Source organism: Heliangelus exortis, chromosome 29, assembly GCF_036169615.1.
Source record: "Heliangelus exortis chromosome 29, bHelExo1.hap1, whole genome shotgun sequence".
In the NCBI taxonomy this organism is placed as follows: Eukaryota; Metazoa; Chordata; class Aves; order Apodiformes; family Trochilidae; genus Heliangelus; species Heliangelus exortis.
In genome coordinates, this window is record NC_092450.1 from 328,312 (window position 1) to 354,020 (window position 25,709).

Sequence of the window (25,709 nt, forward strand, 5' to 3'; positions counted from 1 at the left end):
AGATCAGTCATTTAAAAGTAGTGGGAGTACCTCTGCCCCATGGAACAAGCAAGCAAGGTGCTTGGCTCTTTCCTTCTCCACTATTTTTTCCCTTTCTTAATCGTTGTCTTTGAATCATTCAGTTTGGAAAAGAATTTTAAGACCATGGAGTCCAAGTCCAAGTTGCATCTCAGGTGATGTGTGAAACTTTGCCCTGTCCTGCCATGCAGCAAGCCAGTTATAGAAGTTGTCTTCTAGATGTCTAATAGTAACTCAAGCCATGGAAATTACATCAGTCTCAGGAAAAAGAGTATATCAATAATATCATTACCTGCAGCAGTAACAAATGAATTCAGTCCTTTGCTCTCCCTTATCTGAGTCATCATACCTCTTTTCAAATACTTTCTGGAAATAGAGAAGCTGAATGAAAATAGATGCTGGGATTTCCCTCCTGGCCAGGGCTTTACAAAGTATCACAAGAGTTTTGATGAAATGGAAATACAAGAAATTAATTTCACTGAAATACAAGAATGAAACACTGAAATACAAGAATTAATTACTGTTCTTTTGTGAATTAATTGATTTTTGCCAGAAACAACATGCTGCAACCAAGCCTCCATTCTTGTTAGAGTTCGAGTCCTTCCAGGAGGAGTCCTTCAGCAAATTGGCTCATTTAGACACAACAGCCAGGAGCATGGTGAGTGAAAAAAAGGTTTTTGTTCAAGGAAAGCCTCTGTATTGTAAACAGGATAAAAGGGGGTGGAGAGAGTCACTTATCACTGTCTAATGTGTCCCCAGGTCATTCCTGTGTAGCACCTACCCAAAAAAAAAAAAAAAAAAGAAAAAGGATTTCATATTCACTGCTTTCTTAGAAACCCCAAGCCAACTGTGGGGATTTTCTTTATCAATCAATCTACAGACATCATGTGCATTCAACAGTGGCTCAGACTCCATCCCTGCATTCCCCATTGCTCTCCTCCAGCTTGGGGTTTAAAGCCTTGCAGTGCTAGAGGGAATGCTGGAACAGGGTCCCCTCTGTTCTGCCAGGGCCATTTTCTGCTCACAGCCACAGGACTTACTTCTGTCTCTGAAAAAACCCAAAACCAGACCCTGGTGCTCTATTTAAAAGCCAGTCCTAGTAATGTGTCTCCCCCTGTTTCCCCAAGCATGATCCCAACAGGCACAGAAACTTTCTTCCCTCCTCCTCTCTGCCTCCTTCTCTCTCTTTTTAGGGCACACAAAGTATCTCCCAGCTCTTTACATGCTTTCTTGATACTAATAACTCTGGCTTTAGAAACAAAGGAGTGCCGAACCCGAGGGCAAGACATTTAGATGGATGCTTGATGGAGACTCCTCACTCAGTCCAGCTGCAGGCCATGGGGCTGCATGTCCCAGCTCTGACAGCCTCCCTTACACAAGCCAGACCTCACAGCTTGCCTGGCTGTGGAAGTGCTGAAAATGAGAAGGGGAGACACGACAAGAATGTCAGGGACTCATCTTTCAAATTTCTTGGACTCCTGGGAGATGTGCTGGACCCAGGTCTTCCCAGGCAGTAAGCTTTTTAAAGACATTGCACCTTCTTTCTTCTCTTCCCAAATTAAGAACATTTGGGAAGATTGTGGTCAGTTTTGAGACTCATCTCAAAACCAGAAGGGCCACAAATCCTTGGGCCATCATCCCCTTCTTCAGAAACATGGCAGGTAAAGGGATATGGCAAGGGTGAGGTCAGGCCAATGGAAAAAGAAGTCATGCAGGATCTTTACCAGGTCACTAACTCCCTCCCTTCTGCAATGACACCAGGGAAACATGATAAAAATAGAAATAAAAGGGAAAAAAATCATCCAGGGGTGAGAAACACTGCAGCATCCCCCAGCCCTAGGGATCTTGGAGACACAAAGGCAGGAGGCTCAGAGAATATCCAGGGGAGGTATATTTGCCTTTTGTTCTTCCCTGGAGATCACTGCTGGAGGTGAAACACTGACTGCAATGGGTTTTTGGTACATGCACTGTGCTGGGTGTGCTTGCTTCCTTCACACCTCCATTGCTATATGATGTGTTAGAATAGTGATTAAACACAGCTCAGTTCTCCATGCAGGACTCAGATCTTTGTGTCTTTTCCCAGCCCCTCACATCTGTATGACCTTAGCAATGAAATTCAGCAACCAGGAACTGAAGAGCATCCTCCAGCAAAGCCAAGGAGGCAGAAAGGGCAAGAAATGACATTGCCTTCTCCGGTCAATGAGCAGATGAAATTGCAAGAATTCTGCCAAGAAACATAGCACCTTGCATCCACTTGCCCAGCATCAGGAACTTGTTAAAGCCTCAATCTGCTTTTCCTTGAGATGTCATTGTCCCTTAATCCCAAATCCCAGAGCAGTCTCTGGGTCCAGGCCTTAACAGCTCTGGCTTTGAAAACACAAATTTCTTTACTGGGCAGCCCTGTTTGATACATGTATGTATTAGGAGAGATTCTGTTTGGGCACCAGTGTAGCCCTGAACTGCATGCATAACTTAACAGTTACATAGCAAAATCTTAAAAATATGTAAACAAAATCAAGTGCTATTACCCTGATTTTTACAGGGGTCAGGTCCTTAGCAGTGAAATGTGTAAGGTTAAGAATTCCATCAGAATTAGGCAAAATTATCAGCTGCTCTGGGAAGTTTTAGGCACAAATCTTTTATGTGCTGTTCTTCTACTGAATAAAAACCCATTTGCTGTGTTGAATTTTGGCAAACCAATGCAGGTAACTACACTGCTTTGTTCCTTAATTCAGTAGGTGAATTCTGAACTGCACTCCAAGTCAAATCTGGGTGTCAGTCTGCCTCACCCTCACATTCTGTCAATAGGGGGGAATCTCAAGATGAAAAAACCCCATAAAAATCTTTCTCACCCACTTTTCATCGACTGGGTAATCCAGGCATAAAGAGATGGACGTGCTGGGCTACCTCTCCCTGCTTCTCACGTGCTGGACTGGATGCTTCAGGGGCTGTGATATGTTTGTTGTTAAACCAGCCTGACACAAAGAGGCCCCAGGAGCTGCATGCATCCACAGGATAGATGTCTTCTGTCAATCCAGCTGGAGTCCCCCAAGAGGGAAAACTGGTTGTCTGTAGGGCTGAAGGGAAGGTGGGGAGAGTCCTCTAAAGAATGTCATGGAGGAATTTTCCCAAAACCTTCCCCAGTAATCTGAACAAAACCTTACAACATCTTCTGCTATTAACAGAGGTCAGGAGAAAGAGTGAAGGCTGAATGCACACGTCAATGGTGCAGACACCATGGGATCCAGTCTGGAGGCTCCCGTGCCAGAGAGTCCATCACAGTCAGCTGGACTGGGTGTTGCTCAGATAGAATGTAATTACAGCAGTGTGGTGCTTCTAGGGACATTTTTCAGTGCCCAAGCAACCCTGATGCTCTACTCAGAGGAGTACTCAGAGACTCAGGGGAGTCTCTGGGGTTTCATATAGCCCAATAAACTATGGACTTCATTGGCATTCAGGAATGTATAGTATAGGCTCCAGACAGGGATCCTTTTGGGTGTGTGTGGGGGGTTGTTTTACCAAGTCTGGACTCATGGCCCAACACACTCTGCTACATAGAAAATCCAACACTGACCTTTCCAGTGCTTTTGCAAACTTTCTCTTTGGGAATTTAATTTTGCTATTTTCTCACAAGATGACTTTGGGACATGTAAGTAACATAAATCATATTTCCTTAGGTCTGGAAAATACTTGTGAAGGGATGGAGAACCAGATTGTATCTCTTCAGCTGTTATATTCTTTAAGGAACACAGATCACAGGCTGAGAAGTTCTCTTTCCACCGATTTGGTTCCCCTTCCTCCACAGCAGGAGTGGAGCAGGCACAGGGGCAAACAGCTGGAGCTGCAGATATCCCCTTGGAAGTCAGGTCACTCTGCTGGTGTGGTGGCATTTTCCATCCTGCCAGGATGTCTGTAGGGAGAGGGAAGGTGCCAGAGCAGGAGCTGTTACTGCCTGTCGCATCACTGTGCTGGAGATCTTATCTCCAGCGATTAGCCTGGCCCTGCTGCACTGCTCTGCTCACCACCCTCAGCTATCTGTCAATTTGCTACTTCTATTTCAAATTCAAAGAAGGGCTTGTTTTCCCTAAAGCTTATCTGCTTTTTCTGACCAGACTAGATGGACTAATCACAAAAAAAATCTACATCCAGCAGCCAGCCTTGCACCTCTTACATGATAATTCAGTCGTCTTCCAGGCTCAGCTGCCTTTGGCCCCTCCAGTCATTGATTTCCCTGGCAGCAGGGTTTTGTTTGCCTCAGTATGAGGCAGGTTTACGTAACTACAAATGAGGTCTTCAAAATTACATCTGCCAGTCTGCCCTGTTTTAATGAAATTACTTTATTTCTCTGTGAGGTTTTCCAACATTGTTCCTCTGACCCACATCACCCAGCTGACCAGGGTTCAATTAGCTGCAGCACAGGCCTGTGATGGGTGGCACTCGAGCTGAATATGAAAGGTGATCAGATTGAAAGGTGACCAACATATCATGAAGAGATTAATTTTTGTAGACATGGTTTTAATTAGCTTTTCCTCCTCTTTTTGGAAAAGTGCCTGAAATTCAAGATGATTTTCTCTGGGCTATATCCATCACTGAACTGGTGGTACCTTATTGTCCTTGTGCATCTGAATTTCCCAAGAAATAGTTTAAACTCCTACTGGATCATTTGATTAATTAGAAAAGTTTTATAATATAATCATAGAATCATAGAATCATAGAATCCTAGAGGTTGGAAGGGACCTCGAAAGATCATCTAGTCCAACCCCCCCTGCCAGAGCAGGGCCCCCTAGAGTACATCCCCTAGGAACGTGTCCAGGGGGGTTTTGAATGTCTCCAGTGAAGGAGACTCCACAACCCCCCTGGGCAGCCTGTTCCAGGGCTCCGTCACCCTTACAGTAAAAAAATTTTTTCTGATATTCAACTTGAACCTCCTATGCTCCAATTTACACCCATTACCCCTTGTCCTATCACTGGTCACCACTGAGAAAAGCCTAACTCCATCTCCCTGACACTCACCCCTTACATATTTGAAAACATTGATGAGGTCACCCCTCAGTCTCCTTTTCTCCAAACTAAAGAGACCCAGCTCCCTCAGTTACTTAATTGTATAATATTCCCAAATTGTGCTGACAACTGGCATTCACACCTTTCTCTACCTGTCCAGTCACAGATCTTTCTGCATCACTTCCCTGCAGCCTCCAAGTAAGAGAAGTTCTTTGTTCTCAGCAAGTGATGCACATTGACTTTGTCCCCACTGATGGCAAAGGACTTGGCTGCATTTCCACCTGCCCACCTTCCACCTTTCCACCTTCTCCCCCATGTCACAGGCTGGTTGGGAGAACCACTCTTGCTCCCCCAAGCCCACTTCACTTTCCTGTGTCAGCTGTTGTAAAACACCTGCTTTTGAGCACTGCAGATGCCACAAGCTTCACTTCCATAATTATGAGTTAAAACTAGGAATGCGATGTGTAGTTTTAGGGAATCTTAACATCAGAAAGAAAAACAGCATTTTTGCTGCAGATGCTGAGGGTAATTCCTCTGGCCTGTTTTAGGTAAGGTGACCTGTCAAACCTGTGTGCTTAAATAATTTCATTGCAGTTGTAAGCTGAGCACAAGGATGCTCACCAGGTCTCCACTTTTTCTTATAATCAGTAATCTGTCTGAAATGAGGCAGAAAGAAAAGTGGCATCATTGTGTGATTACCAGGCACATCACCCCGAGCAAGGGGGGAGAGCTCACCAAGCCCATGGTAACGACTCTGTGCTGGCCTTTGACACTCAACCTTGTACAGATTTGCCATGTAAAGCTCTTTCCTTCCTTCTTACTTACTTACTTCCATCTACATCCATTCCTGCAGCCTGGTGGCTGTAATATGGGAGCTCTGCCTTTCATGTGCTCCAGCTGCTGCTGCTCTTGCCCACACTACAGGGTTATACACATAAGGGCTGGAGGATTTGTCAGATGTGCCAGCTCTGTCTGCCATGGCTGTGGATCATCCATCATGAGGTCCAACACTGTCCACTGTGGAGCATGGCTCAGTTTGGGGCCCCACAGTGCCCACTGATGAAGGTCACTGAGGCTCAGCAGGAGATCACCATGGCAGTACAGCTGACTTGGCATCAGGAGGTCACATCTGCCTGCAGAACCACTTCTTTCCTTCAAAATGGTCACGAGGGTATCCAGTGGCATTATACCTTCCCTTCTACATCACCCTGCTGTGAAGTGGGGATATCCTCATCCCTCACTGCCCCAGTGTGGGGAGTGAGTTGCTGGATTTAAAGGCTGGAACTAGAACTTGGTCAGGGGCATCCTTACCTGGTGACACAGTCACATTCTCCTACCCCTCAGCAAGGATGTTTCAGCCCTGTGAGAGCTGCTGGAAATAAGAGTTGAAGGGAGAAACAGAGCAAGCACAAGGGAAGAGAAACTCTGAAAGGGGAAGCCAGGACCATTAACTCTGTGAGCAACTGGAGACCAGTGGTGGACTTGGAGACTGAGGGATTCAGTGTAGGTCTCCAGCTTTTCTTCAGCTGCTGACAGCTCTTGGATGTTCCCAGTGAAAAACAGGATGGGATCAGTTTTGGAGTGCTGGTTAGAGCCTCTCTATACTGCGTGGGAAGAACTGGGCAAAAGGAGGGAGATGGTGACTGCACAGGGAGACCAGGACACAGGGACAGTGTGGGAGCTCATTCCTGCCTGTGGTCCTCCTGCCAGTGTCCGTGTATGGTCCCACACATAACACTTCACCTTCCTTCATCACTGTACTACCCAAATATCAAAGATATATGACAGATATAAAGTTAAATCAGTTTCTTTGTTGGAGAAGCTGAGGCAGAAGGAAGAGACACAAGTTGTCTGATAGACCTGAGGAAAGACACGAGCAGAATCCTCTTGTCCCTGCTGCTCTGACCGCTGGTCCCCACTGACATTTCCCCCTCCTGTTAAGAAGGTGCTGAGTATACCTGCAGCCCTGAACTGGGGTGTTTTGCCCAGTTGCAGACTGGGGAGAAGCAGCACTGCAGCTCCTGCCAGAGAGCTCAAGGAGCGGCGGTGCCTTGGGGCACTCGGTAAATGAATAAAAAAACAGAGTCAGAACTGATTAGGGAGCTCAGGTTTTGGCTGGGACTCTCTAGAGCCTCCAAGGCATTGCAGAGGCTCAGAACCTCATTACTTCTATAAAGTGAATTCGGTAATTAGCTCAGGTCAAAAGTTTAAGGCTGGGAGGCTGCTGCTGGGTAAATGATTCCTCCTGGACATTAGAAACCGAACTGCAGAAAGCAGCAGTTGTTGATGTCAAGGTAAGGAACGAAACCAAAGATCCTTTTGGTGAAGCTGTGTTGCTGTACAGTCTTATTAAACAGTGAGTGCTACAGTTGTGTCCCCTCAGAAGGAAATACATCCCACTGGAGAGGGAGACAGGACATTGCCACCAAAACTTAGGAATTGCCTCACTGGATGAGTCCTGGTCCAGCTAAGCCAAAATCCTGCCAATAGCTGCTGGCGGCTGTGTCCTACCCCCATTGCCTCCAAACAGTCTGTCTGAAGAGCAGCCGAGACCTAAAGCACTAATTCATTTCAGTGGGATAGTGTTGTCACCAGTTTAAACAGCTGATCTCTACTTAAATGTTTCTGTGTTCCTGGTTTCAAAGGTAGCCCAAAGCAGCAATTCTACATCCTTGATTTGTCCTACATACAAAAGCCTTTCAGTGGCTGAATTTTTATATATATATTTTTTTTTTTTGTTTTCCAATTTCGTTTAATATCCCCCAGTGATATGTAATGAGACTGCAGAGCCCAGTATCGTTTGCTGTTCAATCATTCTGGTGACATTTTAACAATTTACCTGGCTTCAAACAATTTATTTTCCTTATAATGATCAGACTTCTGGGTCTCATCCCACTGTTAGAGGCCTCTGCAATTCTGCTACATGCCATGTGATGCACAGTGGGATTGCCAGCAGTCAGAGCTGTACAACAGAGCTTTGACATGGCACTGGGGTATTTTCCATACCAGCTTTTGCCTAGGACCATACACACTCACATCCTCTCTGTTTCGAGACCAGGAGGCAGAGATGATGCCACACTGCCCAACAGGCACCCTGTCTGCTCCCCCCTGCCTGTGCCAGAGAGAAAGTGGGACAAGGAGGAGGGAAAGGAGGGAGGGGCTGAAGGATTAAACAAGACAGACCAGAAAGCCTTGAATTTTTCCCCTAATACTCAGCCATTTAATGACTAGTTTGATGATAAGCATGAAATTAAATAGACAAAGAAAATTCTCTCACGTCTCAGAAGTCAGCAGATAATTAAGCTTTGATGGTGACATTCTGAGATGCTTTCTATTTATTTTGTGACTCTGATTTAAGGCTGGGGCAGTTTTGGTTGTCCCTGCAGCTGAATTCTGCTGATCTCTCCTGGCCAGACCTTGAGTGGATGCAGGTGCTGCCTGATGCCTCCTTTACTTAGGGAGGTTTTCACCCTCTGAAAAATACCTTCCTCAGTAAGGAAAACTTTCTGTTCCTCTCATTTTCTATTTCCCATGTTCTTTCTCTTTTAGGCTCTTTGTTGCTCACTTCATCCAGAGCAAAATTAATATGCAGTGGTAATAATAACCTGGTCTTTTCCCTTCATGAGGATAAAACCAGTAGCAGAAGCATGAAGAAAGGTCCTTCAGCAGCTTTGAAACTCAAAGGCATTGTTTCTGTGCCTATTTATAGATGTGCTTTACTTTAAGTCCATAAATTTTGAAAACCAGAAAAGAATGAATCAGCTCAAGGACTCAGACCCACAACCGCTGGCTCCAAAGGGCTGAGGACTCTCTGGATAAGGAAATTGCACACCAGATAGTGGGTGAATTCACAGTATCCTGGTCCCTCCCAAGGTAGCCATAATTTGAGCATTCCAAAGTGACAGCAAAAAAAGAAATCCCTTTTCTCACATGTGAGCACTCCTACAGATATGGTATGTTTTATTTTCAGGGAAATACCAGCTCATTATTCCTACACCCCAAGTCAAAATCCCCAAGTGCAAGCCATCTCCAGACTAGAAGCCATGAGATCACAGGTGCCACACAGCTGCCTGCCAAGGAAGACACATTAGATGGGTGCCAGAAGCATATCTGAAAACCTTAGGTAGGAAAAAGGTGAATAAATGAGGGAGAATGAGACAGTAGGTAAGAAATGGAGGGGAAAGATACAAGAAATCCCATTCATGAAGCAAAAGCTGACAGCTTGTCTTGTAAAAACCAAGACAAAGCTGAGTGCATGTGACAGAAGATATGAACCTGAAGCTGATGGCTTTTTCGCAAATAACTTTGGGCTTGGAGAAAAGTAGGAGGATTGCCTGGCCCTGGCACACAGCATCACCAGCCAAGTGTCATCTGAGAGCACAGGAAGAATAAGCTTTGGTGAACTCACTGTCCCTACAACAGCAGCTCTCCAGGTTTTGAAAAAAACTTCTCATCATCCCACTTAAAGCATTCCCAAAACGTCAAATCTGATCAATCCTCTTGAAAAAATCACACTGTCAGCTCACCCTGACACTCTCATAATTTTTGCTTTGATCACAATAATGGGAAAAATTCCAAATCTTTGCAGACTTGCCCTGGGAAGGAAAGAAAACCATTTTCTACAAATCCCTGATCTCAAATACATTTTGCTGTTTATTTTTGGAGGGAGAAGACCAGCAAACTTGACAGTGCCCATAAGGAATGTCCAGCTGCCAGCAAGCTGTTCACAGCTTTCAGGCTCCTGGAGGAGTGATAGGAGGTGGGGAGGGAGAATCCACTCCAGGAATGCTGCTGGGGCTTCAGAGGGGCTGAGCTGTGTTTGACAGTGTAATAGACCCCCAGAGAAGCACCGAGTCTTATGCATAGCCTGCAGCTATTGGAGAGCTCAAAGCTCAAACATACACACAGAAAGGTTAGCTTTTAATGGATGGTAAATGTTTGGAGAGACCTTTGACCAGCTCTAATACTTCAGCTGACCATTTGGAAAGTCTGTAATGAATGACCAGGCATTAGGCTCTGCTGCTCAGTTTAGTGGACAATATCTGTCAGACCTTGCTGCTTAACCTCCAGCCAGCTCTGCTGCCCCTCAGGTGGCAGGGATTGGGGGGTTAGACCTGGCTTTGGGTCACACTTGTTCTGTACAACCATCAGAGAAGTCCAGAGCACCTTGCTGAGGTGGAGATGATGCAAAAAGACCCTGGGATGCCTCTAAAAAAGTGTTTTTCATTATTTTTTTAAAGGAACCAAACCTGGTTCAGCACTGGTCACTGTCAGGAGCTTCATCAGCTCTGGCAAGGATGAGAAACCAATAGCACAGCTGAGTCTCAGCCCCTGTCTTGGCCTTCCTAAGAAAGCCATGGAAGGAGACAGTTAGTTTCCCATGTTTTTATCATATACCACTGGGCTCAAATTCCCCCAAAGACATTCAGCATGTTCAAGTTTCCTGAAAATACTGCAGAAATTTGTCCAATTGAAATGAGTAGACCTTGGTCAGGTGTGGGAAGGTCAGTAGCTGACCAAGACCTTTTTCCTGTGCTGGTAAGAGGAGCACCTGGTAGGACAGAGATGTCATCATACACCCAGTGCCTGCCACTGACAGCTCTGATGCTGAATGCCCTGGCAGTGGTCCTAACAGCCCTCTAGAATGGTGAAAAGATGACCAGGATAAGAATGTATCTTGTCTCAGGAATCACTGGGGCATTGCTGCTGTACACTGAGAAGTTTCACAGCAGTTTTTTGAGTCCTGACATATTTGCAGAGAGCAGCCCTTTGGTGGATGATTATTTGTAGACAGGGACCCAGGCAATGCCCCTTACACACCAAGTGGGATGGCTACAGGGTATGGAGAGGCAATAAATTGCCACTGAACCTCTGCCTCTGTGTGTTGAGAGCCATGAAAAAAATAAAAATAAAAAATAGAAAAGGATGTTACATCATCTATCATAGTCATCTCATTGGCAGGCTGAGAAAGTATGGGCTGGGCAAGCAGACAATTCATCAGGACTGCTGGGCTCAGGGGAGTCACTGGGCACAGGACATCCATGATAGTGCTGGGGTCACTCCTTGGGGGGTCATATGAAAGCCCATATGGCTCAAAAACTTTCCTGGAGACTTCCACTTGACATGAACCCACCTAGAAGCAGAGGATCATTCCAGTAGCAAAGAATCTCAGGAGGTGACCACAACATCCAGATGAAAGCAGCACCAGCCATGAGATCAGCCTGGGCTGCACTGAACTTGGGATCTGCAGCAATTTTGTTGATGATGCAAAAATGAAGCAGGGGGAGGGTTGGACAGGAGGGCTGCCCAGCTGAGTGGCTGAACCTCAGTGCAGAAGGACCTGAAACTTCAAGACTGGGCCAAGCACAAACCTCATGAGGTTAACAGAGGAAGAATCAACTGTTCTTACACCATCTGTCACCCATTGGCCTTTTCTTCTGTCAGTCTGAACCAGGGTCAGGATTTTCCCCTGCATTTCTCTACCCAGACTTATCCCATGCATTCCACATGAGGTCTGTGCCCTGTCACAAATTCCAGCTGAGATCCTTGCTGTACAGGCACAATTTGTCTTCAGTCATGAGGGCCACCAGTATCCTTGGCCTTGCTCTAGCCTTTTCTCAGGGCTTTGACACAGCAGCTCTCCCCTGTGAGTCTGCCTGGATATCACCAGAACTGCAGTGGGCAGGAGTTAAAAGAAGGACAGAGGGCTGGGAGTGGATCTCACTGTGACTGGAGGTGCTACATCAGTCTCAGAATGTCAGTGCTATTGTCACAGTAAAGCCTGATGTGGAGGTAATGAGCAAAGCAAATTCCATGTGAAGGTCCATGACAAGGGCAGGACCAAAGATGCTTCATGTCCAAAGTGGAAAGAAACATACAGGGCCCTGAGCTACATAGGGAGGGTGTGAGGATGCATGGGGCAGTGACTTGGATGTGATATGGGTGGGAAGAGAGCAAGAAGACGCTGTTGAAAAGGCCCATGGACAAGCCAAGGGAGGTTCAACAAAAGGCTCCTTCTGTTTGTGTGCTGATGGCACATCTGACCTGAAATAGGTGGCACAAAGTTAATCCATCAGAACAAATCTGAGCTGGAACAGAAAGTTTATTCCTCACCCTCACACTGAGTCGTGAGGCTGTGGCATTTCTGCTGTAGCACTAAAAGCCCTCGAGTTAGGTGCAGCATACTACAGGAATTGCACCTTTAAATCACAGCTTCTCCATGTACTCTTTCCTTATGGGGAAAAACAAGCATCAAAGGAACCTCTTCAAAACTTCCCCTCCTGCTCCTTCCATCTCATTTTCAAGCTGGAGAAATATATTGTATGTTAATTCCACCTCCCTTCTCTCAGTTTCTTCCACTTGGCTGTTGTCTTCAGTTACTGTCAGTGAATATGCAAATGTAATTTTGTTTGTCTTGCCTGGGGACAAGTCTTTGAAGTGTAGATGTCAAATCTTCCATTTGTCTTGCTGTCTAAGAACCCACTTTCTCTTTAACTCTTATTTTTTTTAAGTAGAAGGGCTCTTCTCTTGCCTTTCCCTTTCATTGCTGACAAGCCATTCACTCTCATTTAGGCAAAGGGGAATATATTTCAACTGGTCACTGGCTGAACTACACCACAAATTCTCAGATTTCATAAGCCATTGCCATTCAATGCCTGAGCAGCAAGAGACTTGTCTATTTCTTCCCAGAATTGTACAAAGTGTGCAGAGTATTCCTCAGCATCTCTGAGAGCTGAACAGATTATACAGAGCTCTCCTCCTTGAGATGTGAGGACACAGAAATGTCAAATCTGAATCAAGTCCAAGATCCCTTCCACTCAGTGCTGTGTACCCTGGCTGTGGCCAGGAGCAATCCCTAAGGAAGATGGAGAGCAGCAGGATGAGTAGCAAACGAAGCCCAGCCATGGAGCACCAGGACATTTACATCCCAGGAGGCACCTGGGAGTCTGAGACCTCCAGAGTGAATCTGTATTTGAGAGAGGACCAACACAAAACAGGGCCATGCATATGTCAGCTGAGATCTACCTGTCCATGGTAACAGGACCTCATCCCTTATGAGGTACCCACATGGAAGAACTGGCAAACCTGGTGTTATGAACCAAACCAAACATGACACTTGCTGGTTATGTGATCCACCCCCTGGTGCGCTCTACACAATCATTTCTTACCATGAGTGGGCACAGTCCTACCTGAATTAGCACAGGGAGAGCTGGATGGTGGCACTGAGGTTAAACTTCTTGTTGGGATGGCAAAAGAAGCTCCCACAGCTCAGGTGTGGCTGTCAGGAGATGCCCACCCAGCTGGACACCTCCCAAACACCTCCCCTGGAATGTACTTCTGTATAGAGAAAGTTCATGAGGAGAAGCTGATCTGGTAGCTGCCACCTCAAGAGCCAAGCTGAGAGCCCATCATGGCTTGGCCCTGCTCACTGACCACATCCCCAAAAGCCTGGCTGGTGACACAGCTTCCAACAGACCAGGACTGACATTCTGCTTCCTCTGCTTCTCCCAGTGAACCATGGTGGTTCCTCAACTTGCTACCAACCAGCTTGCTTTGCCCTTTTCCACTCCATCCTAACTACTGCAAATAATTCATTTAGTTCTTAGTATCAAGTTTCATGGGCAATTTCACCCCAATTGCCCGTTTCTGATCTTTTGACTAAAATGATCTATTTTTTCCTGTCAGTGGGGAAGTTTCAGTTTCTCCAGGGGTATCGTCCTTCTTGAGCCTCTGAACTGCAAAGCCAGGAGACTGGGAAAGCACCCTGGGGAAGGCTCCTACATGTAGCAAGATGAACCTCTTTTAGGGCACGGCGCTCCAAGGTCCAACCAGGTGTCCCACTAGAAGCTCACGAATGGTGCTCTGACCAGCCTGGATCAGTGCTACTGCTCCAAAGGTGGCTAACGAGCCAGCTGCCTTCCCCAGGTGTGAGCTTTTTATTGGCCCCCCTAATCCTGCTCATGCGCAGTAGGGGCTGCCCTAATTAGGCACAGGTGGGCTTAACACGAGGTCAAGCCCACTACCTGGCAATTAGTGGCACCTGGTTGCCTCATGTCACACCTACATCTTGCCATGCTCACATGTTCATCCCTGAGGATCTGTAGGTGAACTTTTAATCCAGGACAACTGTTGTGTTCTTCTGTCTGCTTTGTTTACCCACAAGACTTATTCTTTCAAGCACACATCCAGGCTATATCTGGTCCTACATCTCCTCATCCCATTCAGGGATAATTATTAGATTAGGTTAAGTAGGCTAGAAGAATGTCACAGATTGAACTATCACCTGAGTTCTTTTAGCTGAATTTTCTTATAATACATTATAATATATTCCCCTATGCAACAAGCCAACTTTTTTATTTCAAGTGTAATTTTCACCTGTAAGTTCAAATGTTCTAAATTTTGGGGGTTTTTTGTTGGGTTGGTTTTTTTGCATCTACTTATATGGTGCAATGTTTAAAGGGGTTGGAGGGAACTCAATACATGGGCCAAGAAAAACTGCAAAAATTACAGACACAAAGCTCCACAGGATGCATTTACTAGGTTGCCTAGGCTGTTGGAACAGAAGTTCACCCACAAAACCCCCAACATGCTTCTCTCCACTGTGTTGGGCCATCATCCCAAAATCTTATCTCAAAAAGGATCCTTTTCCTTTCATCTTCATCCAAGAAGATCTACCTAACATCCCCTATCTTCTTCAAACCTCCCATGATGAACTTTTGCCCACACAACTGATTCCTCCACCCAGATCTCTGACTCATCAAGACCTGGAAAATATTTTGATTGATCTTAAAAAAAAAAAAACAAACCCTGATAGAAATTAGAGTGATTGACGAGGATGTAAGAGCTAAGAATCAAAAAGCCATCATACAGACCCCTATGAAAGAATCAGGATGCAGCTGTGGTGGAGAAATCTCCTCACATGTGTGTGCAGAAGAGCCCACTCAGGGGGATCCAGCAGAGCCACTGAACCCAGGGCTCCTCATGCCAGGGAAATACTTGCCTTTACTGCAACGTTACCCCCAGGCTTGACCAACAAACACCCAGAGCAGGAGCATTTCTGCTGCTAATTCACTGCTGGAAAGTGGCAAGATAATTTGTGGCTTCCAACTCCAATTCCCAGTTCCTGTCCTGACCTAGTTCTGGTCTTGAGTGCTGTCCCATAGTCTGGTTGTGACCCCCAGAGAGGCAGAATTAAACCTTACTCCTTTTCTCCAGCTTTGCCTGTTTTCTGCTTGGTTGTCCCATGCCATTGTGCTTTGTAGGCAACTGACTCCCCACAAATGCTGCACTTGGGGTGTGACCCAACACCCCAAAATGTGCATTGCACATTGGTCACCACTGCTTGAACCCCTCTCACAAGTCTAACCATAAGTTTACTGAAGGACCTAGGAGTAGATTTCCACCACAAGTCACGACTGGGGAAAGAACAGGAAACAGCAAATAAAATCTGACAAGTAAAAGGTTCTTAAAATTCAAATAAATTCAAAGACAACTTAGGGAAAGTTGTCAGAAGCCCTGTTTGCTGTCTTTTAATTTCTTAATGGGTTTATTCGTTGTTGCTCCAAGATCTCTACAGAATTTAAGGATGCCTGGGACACATTTTTAAAAGAAAAGAAACACTCTGTGTTTCATGGTGAAATTGCAAAACCACCTAAATTTGCTTTCAAGAACAGAAACAGCCTTATTGAAAGAATGAACTGCCAGTGCAATGAAGGGTGAAATACAATAGGAAACTGACTTGATAAAAGGTTGATTCCAGTAAATGAGTAACACTTCTCTTGCATCACACAAAATACATAATGCTCAGTTTATAAGAACTGCAGCTGCAGCCCAGGTTCTGAATCCCAATCTGGCAAACCTGGACAGGAGCCTCGTGAGAGGATGTCTGACAGCTGAGTCCAGCTCAGGGGCACGATGGTCCCTGATCAAAAGCAACCCTAGATAATCAGCAAAGATAAAAATTGTTCCAGTTCATGTCATCTAATGCCACTGGAAACGTCCCAACCAGCAAGAGGAGCAGGTGAGAGTCCAGAGCCTGAGACTGCAGGATTCATCTGTTCTGGAGCTGGAGAGGGAGATGTCAAATGTGAGCCAGTCACTGGAGGCTCTGCTCATACTCACTGAAAAAAAAAAAGGCCCAGAACAATTCATTTGGCCTTTCTGAGAGAATATTCATTGTTTGATGGCCTGATTCTTCCACTGACCATAAAGGAAGCACAGAGTAAAGAGCTCAGCTGGGGACATTGAATTATTAGCTGAGGAAGCTGTGACAAAGGGACCTCACCAAGTCAGGACTCCTTAGGAGGATCTTTGACGAATTGTCCTTGGCACTGATTATGCCTGAAGAGAACAGTTCTAATGCTCACCAGAAGGAATGCTCACCACATTTTCCTCATGGCTGTAACTCTGACTCAGCTCATTACTCTGGATTAATCTCTTCCTCTGTTCTTTCACTGATTACAGAGTGATGGCTGTAAATTCACATCCTAAAGAAGTACTGTGGCTTGAGGGTCTGCAGGATGGTGACCTGAGCCCACACAGCTCCCAACAGCATTTGTGCCAGGCGTTATTTTCATACCCCTCCCAAGGGCATTCAGGGTCTCACCCAGCCATGGGACAAGCCCCTGGGCCACTAAGCACTCAAATGGAAGGTGGTTTACTAATTCCATTATTATATTTTCTTACTATTTTAACAGGCAGGAGTTTCAATTTCCTGATTTTAGAGGTTGGAGGCAATAGGAATGAGTGTGTCAAGCAAGGCAATCGTTTCATCCTCCTGCCTTAGAAGAGGTGTCAGGGCCTACTGGTTGGAATAATTCTTGAGGTCCCTTCCAAGCTGGCATTTTATGATGCTATGGTACAAGGCATGGTGCTGGCAAGGGGCAGACACTCATCTGGGCAGAGCCAACCCTCGTGCCACACCATGTTCACACTCACACTGAAAGGTGTGAGGGAAGCAGAAGAAGTCTCTCTCCTGCCAGGCCCTCTGAAGAAGTGGCTTTCTGTTTCAGCATGGCCAACCTCTTTAAAACTCTTCTTCTAGCTGCTATGTTGGTGGTAGAAACAGCTGGAGCCCTTCTGAGGTCAGATAGTGGAATTTTAGCTAGAGGCATTTTTTGTCTCAACAGAGATGCCGGCGGTTTGTTCGGCTGAAAGATCTAAAGTAGGGGCCGGGGCAGCAGAAATCCACTTGCTTGGGTCAACCACTGCCCACCCACCCTGGAATGACTCCAACACACTCACCAGACCCCCCACCTCTTGTTTAATCTTTAATGCACCCCCAGTTGCCCTAGGCTGGACACCTCAGCAAGGCAGGCAAGATAGGAGTGATGATTACCTGCCTGACCCTGTGTGCTGTGCTGGGCAATGGGAAATGTTTGTCTAATGGGTGACCCTGCATCGATCCCCTCCGTGTCCTCCAGGCAGAAGGAATCATTAGCAGCAGCTTAGGATGGAGGGGCATGCAATACCTCTCATTCTCCTTGGTACAGGCACATGAAAAAACCACAGGCACAGCAGACCTGCCCTACCTGTTCCTGCCCCCTGGCTCCCAGTGTGGCTGCTCTGGTGCATCCAGTGTGAGAGGACTTGGGGAGGGATGAACCAGGGTGCCCTGGACATACCCCCTTGGGTGCTTGCCTAAATCCTTTTCTTCCTGGGATACCCATCCTGTGCCACAGGGAACCAACTCTTGCATTAACAGGACAACTCTCCTGTCCACAGCCTGTCTACAACCCCTGCCATCCAGGCGCGGACAGAAAACCCCAGAAACTCCAGGTGCAAATCTAGAGACAATGGTGTTTTACTTCTCACCCACCCCTTCAACTCTGTACTCAGTTTTGATGAAAGACTCTGCTCAAATGGAAATACACACAAGGAGGGAAAAGAATCAGAGGAGTCGTGGCCCCAGCAAAGAGGAACTTCTCCAAAGCTGGAACAATCCAAGATCCAAAGTCAAGCATCCTTGCATGACAAAAGATGGCATTGCCAACAAGAGTGAGGGAGCTCAAACCTGAAAAGACAACAGAAAATAGCAAAAGACATGGGTGGTATGGCCAACACATGAAATTAGGGACCACATGAAAACCTGACCCATGAGTAAGAAGAGCATTTGGGTACAACAAAAGATGGGCTTGAGAACCTAACTGTGGAAGAAAATCAAGAGATGAGGGAGCTCAGAAGATAGATGGACATTGCTAATGTGTCCCATGGGCTAGACACCACGAGTGGAAAGGCTTCCTAGAGACTGGAATAAAGATAAATACCCCTAAAGGAAATGATTTCTAACAACTGGTTAAACAACACTGAAAATATGATTTGTCCAACCAGGACATCAACCCAGGGTCCATCTCGTGGGTACTGCTTCATGTATGAATGAAGCCTCAGGTGTGATATCAGAATAGATTGAAAAGGCAAAAAGAAATTACCCAATTAGAAATATCATTCAAGATTCTGGTGCAAGAGCCTGGAGCAACAAGAAATTTATTGGGAGAGATGTACTGAAGTCATCCATGGTAGTACCAAGATCAGTAACATTTAAATAAATTAATAGGCTGCTGAAACAGAAACAAATACCCAGAAATCATCATGCTTGAAACAGCCTTAAATAAACACTTTTAATATGTCGGACCCAGCAGAGGACACTGCCTGTACCAGAGGCAGTGACTGACAGCCCTGAGGATATGCACGTCATATTCCCTGATTTGCTCTGTAATTGTTGGGTTCTCCACAGTAGCTCCTGGTCAGAGATGAATTTCCCATTGTCTCCTCTGTTCCTCCTCCATATGGTGATGGCTGTGCCCTTATTCATCATCCAGCTACATACAAGAGAAATCACAGCCCAGAAGTTTGTCCATAATAAATTAAAAATACTTGTGTTCTTTCTAACAAGCAAGAATCAGTAAGCTCAGAAAACATCTCCCTTCCAATTTTTCTTTATTTCAGATTAGTTCAGTGCCTGACTCTACTCATAAGCTTCTCTTCTCCATTGATGCTGTCCAGATTTACAGCAGCGGGTGCTGCTGGGGTTTGTAAATGTTCATCTTTCCATTCCATGCTCCTGAATTACAACTTTTTCCTGTTACACTTGTCAGGGACGTGGAGCAAGATGGACCCAGGACATCATTATTACTTCTGTCTTGTCAGGGAGCCCCCACTTTGTGCTGTTAACACATTAAATATAGACACAACTGACATGGATTTTCCAAGAAGAGATCCCACAGCTCAGCTTCATTGTGAGAGTAACAAACCTGGTGGCCAAGGACAAAGCAAGCAGATCCATGTATCTTGTTTTCTCTTGGTTAGAAAAATGTAAGTCACCTTCATGTCAATAAGGTCTCTCCAGGGAGAGGTTAAGCAGTGTTGTTATGAAACTTTGTCCAATGTTCAGTCCTAGTTCTGGTATTACAAGAATTTGTATCAGTTAATGATTAAGAATAAATAATACCTTTTCTAAATGTATAGGCAATGGCAACCAAGCAAGGTCTTCCTGCATGATAAAGAGAAGATTAGAACGCATTTCAAATGATTTGGGGATTTTTTAGTAAAACAGTTGTTGTATCAAAACCACTGACTGGTCTATCTTGGCTTTATTTTAGCTGAATTCCACTTCTTCAATCACATGATCAATCAAAATCCTTTGCTTAGTACTGAGGTCAAAATACACAAACCCACATCCACTCACATAATTTTATTTTCTTTCCTTTTTTATTCCAAGGTACTGCTTGTTTTGAGGCATGCAGGACAGTTAGATAAGAACTGAATGCTGGTGTGATATAACCACCCAGATTTAGCCTGATTTAGGATAACAAGAGCAGCTCCATAAATGCCATCCTGGCTGTGGATAATACAGATCAGGGAGTGAGGAGGAGCAAGCAGGGCTGTGGTTCAGCCTCATCTGAAGGGAGGTTGAGGGGCTGCTGCTTCACTGCCTTTGGTGCTCTCCACCAGCGTTGGAATTTTCTTATTTTTACTCTCCACCCGCATGGCCAAGGGATGTAACTTGCCCAGTGCTTTATCCTTCTTTTCCTGAATGTCTCTTTTCCAACTGTGGAGTTCACACAAGAATCTCCCAGCTTTGTCTTCCATGTTTTAGTCTGACATTTGTCTCGGTCATGCTTGTCTTCAGCTCAGAAAGGATTCCTTACTATTATCTTCTGGGAATAAATTTTTTTAATAAATGCAGCCTGAGGGGGGAACATCAAAAACTATTCTCTCATGGTCAACTCTGAAATTAGCTTTTGGCCTTGATTTTATTTTCATGACTTACCTTTCTTCCCATAAGTGGGGAGAATTCTGTTTATGGACACCTCCATTCCTCTTGAGTATGACCTACTTTGGTAGGAGTATCATGCATCCATCCATCCATCCATCCATCCATCCATCCATCCATCCATCCATCCCAGCACTGCAAAGGACAGTGATGGATGCTTCTGTGCCCCATCACAGTTTTTGTCATCCTCAAGTCTACCTTTCATTTTTTTATCCCTGAAAGATGTAACAGTTGTCTATGCTTTGGATCTCAATTGAAGAAATACCAAATCATCAATTTTTTTAACAGAAATTAATCTCCATTGCATAGAGAATGTAAAAGCATGAATACAGAGTTATAAGCTTAAATTAGGGGTGGTTTTGCTATCTGAGACATGGGTGTCCAGTCTAAGCCAGTATCAAATCTTAGACTGGTAAGTGGAATAACTTTTGTTTCAGTTAGGAATGCAAACTGAGAATTAAAACCAACATTCCCCATTTACCAGGAACAGCAGATATAGTGAAAGACAGCACTTCACGTGAAGGAATGTCTGAGAGAACGAGAAATTAACTAAGAAGTAAAGAGAGAGGAAATTCTGTTTTGTAAAAGTAAATGCTACACCCGTGTTGTCTCCTTCAAGACAGACAGAAGATGTAAAGCCCATGAAATCTTTGGGTGCTTCTTAAGATGTATGGTTATAAAGGACTGGTTTTGCCTACAAAATGAGACAAGTTTGGGGTCTTACATTTTTTGGATGTGAGTTTGCTGCATTTCAGTGGCAGCTGATACTGTGAAGTCAGTAGAAAAGGCAGAAATTAATCAGGATCTCTGTGACATAGGAAGCACCATGTCCAGCCAACCAGACACATGAAGATTTCTTCCTGTCACAAGCACAGTAAGAAGCAAGGGACTTAAATTTCCATAAAAGCATCTTCAGTTGGATATTGGTTTTGTTTTGGGTGCTGTGGGTTGTTTTCCCCAAACAGGACAACAGTGAAGCAATGAAAGAAATTGCGTAGATAACTGTAGAAACCCTTTCACTGTTATCTCTGCTCAAGCCACAGGCTACTCTTATCTTTCCCACAATGCCACAATATGCAGCTCGGATGAGCTCTCCTTTACCCCCATCCTGTTTCCTTCCTCCCTATATTTTTGCCTTTCAATCAGTCTCAAGGAATCCAGTAAAAGCTCCTGCAGGAATTTGTAGCAACACATTCCTTTTCCATCATCATCTGCTCTTTGGACAGAGCTCTTCTCTTATATATCTGTCTGACAGAATATGAAACCACAAGTATTTTAAGATGAGACAAAGAAAGTAGAGGGCAGTAATCCAAACTGACAGCAACATTATTAATTGGGGAGGAAGAGGCTGAGCAGAGCTGAGTGCTCAGAGATCTAAGAAGTGGCATTGTGCTGGGAGGGGGTCCCAGGTATTTCTGTGGATGCACTGCAGAGCCTCTTGCCTACAGGACACCACATCAGTCCCCACAGGCAATGGCAGGAGCAGAGATACAAGACCACCCGGTGCTGAAGCACACACGTTCCTTGAAGCTCTCCCTTTCTGGTGTCTGCTTTTCCTCAGTCTGCTCTGAATTCCAGGGCTTTGATCAGATCACTGGGGAAAAGGGGCAGGCACTTTTTTTCGAAATGTCTTATTTTTTAGGTTTTTGCCTAAAGACCCTATTCCTATCAGTGCTCTCCTGGGTGGAGTTTTAGGGTCTGTGTGCCATGCTTTTGCAGTACCAGGTTGTGCCATCCCTGCACTCAGCAGGTCCTGATCCAGGAGGGAAGCTGGGACACAGCAAGGCAGACACCTCCTGCAGGGTGCACTCCACAGCTAGGAAAGGGGCAAACATTGCAACTCCACAGCTGAAGAGGGACTCCCCCTCTGCACACTTCAGACCCATCCACTTTGATCAAGCCCAATCCCAAATGCTTTTTACAGTTAATGGAGAATTAAGGGAGTTGAGCTCTGGAAGTTCCTTCCTCTCTGCTGGGGACCAAGGCAAGAAGGTCACAGTCAAGGGTCTGCACAGTGTGTCCATGAAGTGGGTGAATCCCAACCATGCTATTTAAATAAACTTGGTTACCATTCAATCCAGAGTATTCTTCAAACCTGGCTTCTGGTTTTAATTATTCAAGATTATTCTGTTACTTTTACAGATGGTAATTTACACTAGTCCAATCATCAGGATGTTTTGAATGTGGCTATCCCAGGAGTATGGGATCCCTGTATGAACATCCCCCTGTATGAACATCCCTACTAGAGAATAATTCCCTCACTATTGCTTTATCAGTCTCATTTCTGTTGATCAAAATGGACAATAATTATTTTTTATTTTTAAAGCAGAGCATATCCTGTCACTACATGACATGAATGGCTCGAGATTCAGAAAGTACCCTCCATCCTTAAAAAAGAGAAGCTTGTCCTACCTAAGTTATCAAAGAAGGAGATAAAAAGAAGGCATGGAAGGAAGAGACTTCTAAGAACAGATATCTGTTTAATCTAACAGGTAATGGACAATGTGAGCTGGCAGTCTAAGCTAAAGCTAAGCAGATTTATATTACATCTCATGTCAGCTTTTCCATCATTTCCTGGGCATAAATTACATCAGTTCACAATTCAACAGAATCTTTTCCTCTCCTCCCCATAACTTCTACAGTGCCTCAAGATTTGTTAAACATCCTTGCTAAAGACTCCAAGCTTGCTACCCAGTTCCTCTTAACTTCACAGCTGCAACTTACTTGATCAGTCACTACAAAAGGAAATAACAACTTGTGTAGAAACCAAAGGGGTGGGAAGGAGATAATTGTTGTGGTTGGTGTTTCTGCATCATCACATCACTGGACTGCGACTCTGGCCTCTAAGAGGGCTGTAGAATTGCTGAATTTCCATTACTACAGAATTTCAATATAGCAAAGAATTTCAGCCAAGGGGAAGTAAGTCCACTCATTTACTTCTCTTCATATCAAAGAAGCAGAAATTGAAGTACAGGAGAATTAAGGAATAGCCTCAGGTCACACCAACCCTCTTTGGTCTCATGCATTAGATTCAATATCTTTCTTGTCTTACATTTGTTTGCTTTTTAAATGACCAAATTCACCCCTTGGGATTTGCAGTGCAGACAGAATAGTAACTTAAACAGTAAGAAATTTGTAGGCAACTGTAGGACAGGCTTAATCTTCTCAGGGACTGCCTTGCAGAATTGTAAGCAGATTACATGGTGGACCCTCCAACCAAACCAGCCCAGAGTTGAATTTTCAAGGGAGATGAGGTTGGAAAATTGCCCCTCATCCACAGGCTGGGGTGTTGGCTCAGAGCGTTAGGGATATTAGGTGGGTGATGCTCTGAGGGTGGTCTTAATTCCCAACCAACATCTTCCCAGTTCTTCTGGAAGGTGAGCTTTTTGGAGGACTACATGAGCTCTTACTATTTCTTTACACTTACTCTTACTTTACATGAACTTTTAGTGTTGGAATACACTGCTGATGGAAGACAGCCCAGCAACAAACAAATGCTCCCAGACTCTTCCTTACTCCTCTAGAGCCCAATGATGCTCTTAGGTCAAACTAAATTCTACCTCCACACCAGGGCAGGCTGGGACAACATCACTCCTTTGTCTGGAGATCAGATTCATGCTCCTAAACTTCCTCGGGAATGTGCATGCCTTTACTAACTAATGTTAGTGAGTTTGTTATTATTTGTGGTGTGTTAAAAAAAGTAATATTTGTGTTATGTGAACATCTAGAGACCTAGGACCAGCCTGGGCATCTTCATGCTGTGCTGCCTAGAATGTAGCAGTTGAGGAGGTGAGGGAGCACATGTGTCAGAGGAGAGGGTGGCCACATTACTCTTCCCTGAAAACCTTTGCTCGGGTGCTGGGGGCTGAGGGTTGGGGAGGGCACTGGGTTTATCTCTGTGCAAACAGCCACAGAGAACACGCTGCTCTATGCCTTGCAGAAACCTCACCTGACTGGGCGATGAGCCTCAGACTAAACCTCCTGTTCAAACCTGACCCAGAGCTTTCCACAGCCCCAGCAGGAGGAAACGTGAGACGTGGTGCTGGCAGCTCTGGTTCCTGATGTGTGTCAACCTCCCCCTTCAGCACTCCCCCCCATCCTCTCCAGATTCAGGCTGGGAGAAGTCCCCTCCATCCTCCACAACACCTGCGGCTCCCGGAGCCTCTGGGCACGCAGGGACAGCCAGGGAGCAGCTCAGTGCAGAGGAGGGGGAAGCATGTTTCAGGAGATTTTTTCTCAAGAAAGGTGTGCTAGTTTCAGGTGACCTCAGGGGGTTTGTGGATAGCAGGGAGGGGATCATTCCCCTCTCCCAAGTCAGCAGCAGAACAGTCACAACCTGAATCACTGCGAGCTGCAGGTCTTTATTTCTCTGTCTGCTGTGCTGCTGGGCTTGTCCAGGCAAACAGGCAAGCATCTGCTGGGAAATGGGATTAGGAAGGGGTTTCCCACCTCACCTGGCTTCTGCTCTCCCTGTTGGTCACTTGTGCCCAGAGCTGGGTGGTAGTTCAGTTTCTTAATCATGATCTTGCTGCTCTGCTTCACTTCTTCTGTTTTCTTCCCTCCATCTCTAGGCTTGCTGCAGGAGGGGTGAAAGGAATAAACACTGGGGGAACTTGCCCCATAAATGAATAAGAGACAGGAAAATCAAAACAAGGCCTGATTTTTGGACTGTGACTGAGACACACAAGAGGGACAGGTACCCTTTCACATCTCCCAGCTCTCAGAGACTCAGTGACCTTCTGATGGACACAGGAGTGAGCTCGACCCACACCCTGCAGACAGCTGTTCCCTGGACAAGCAGAAGTCCCAAAAGCTGGAGAGAAATGCCATGCAGGTCAGCACAAACCACATCTGTAGCCACAGGGAGAGCTGGGAGACCACCAACCATTCTCCCTTTCCACTTATAATAAATATATCTTTTACCTGCATGACTGAGCAGCCTGCTCACAGGGTCTGGCCCTGCTCCCCTCCTAACCCCAGCCATGCCCCCTGCTCCAGAGGTATTTTTGCACTGGAGCTTGCCTGGGGCAGTGCAATGCCATGAATAACTTCCCTGCTAAAAGCAAGAGGGGATGGAGAAGTGGGAAAGGTGGCTGAGTTTTGGCAAGAGCAGTGCAGAGGGAAGGATAAAGAACCTGGGTTGAATGGGGGAGGGAAGAGAAAATGAATAAAAAGCAAAGTGAGAGAAGGGACATTGGATGAGGGCCAGCAAGTCGGGTCAGGCAGCAGTCAAGAAGAAGGTGGTACCAACAACAGGGCATGGATTTGTGTCCCCACAACAGGGTCAGGCAATTCACAGCAGAGTCCTTCCAAGGGCTAACAGGTGACTCAGAAGAGTAACTGGTCCAGTAGGTAAGAGCCAAATCCACACAGACCTCCTTCTGTGGTGTCTTGGTCAGCCCATACAGAGTCATCTCAC

At 45.5% G+C, this 25,709-nt stretch overlaps 1 long non-coding RNA gene across 1 annotated transcript; it reads left to right on the forward strand.

Annotated features, from left to right (window-relative positions):
- The first annotated feature begins 507 nt into the window (after positions 1 to 507).
- LOC139788514 (uncharacterized) lies at positions 508 to 10,435 on the forward strand. The gene is made up of 3 exons (XR_011722869.1): positions 508 to 676; positions 3,601 to 3,667; positions 8,990 to 10,435. It is a non-coding gene; the product is annotated as an uncharacterized lncRNA (long non-coding RNA).
- The last annotated feature ends 15,274 nt before the right edge of the window (positions 10,436 to 25,709 follow it).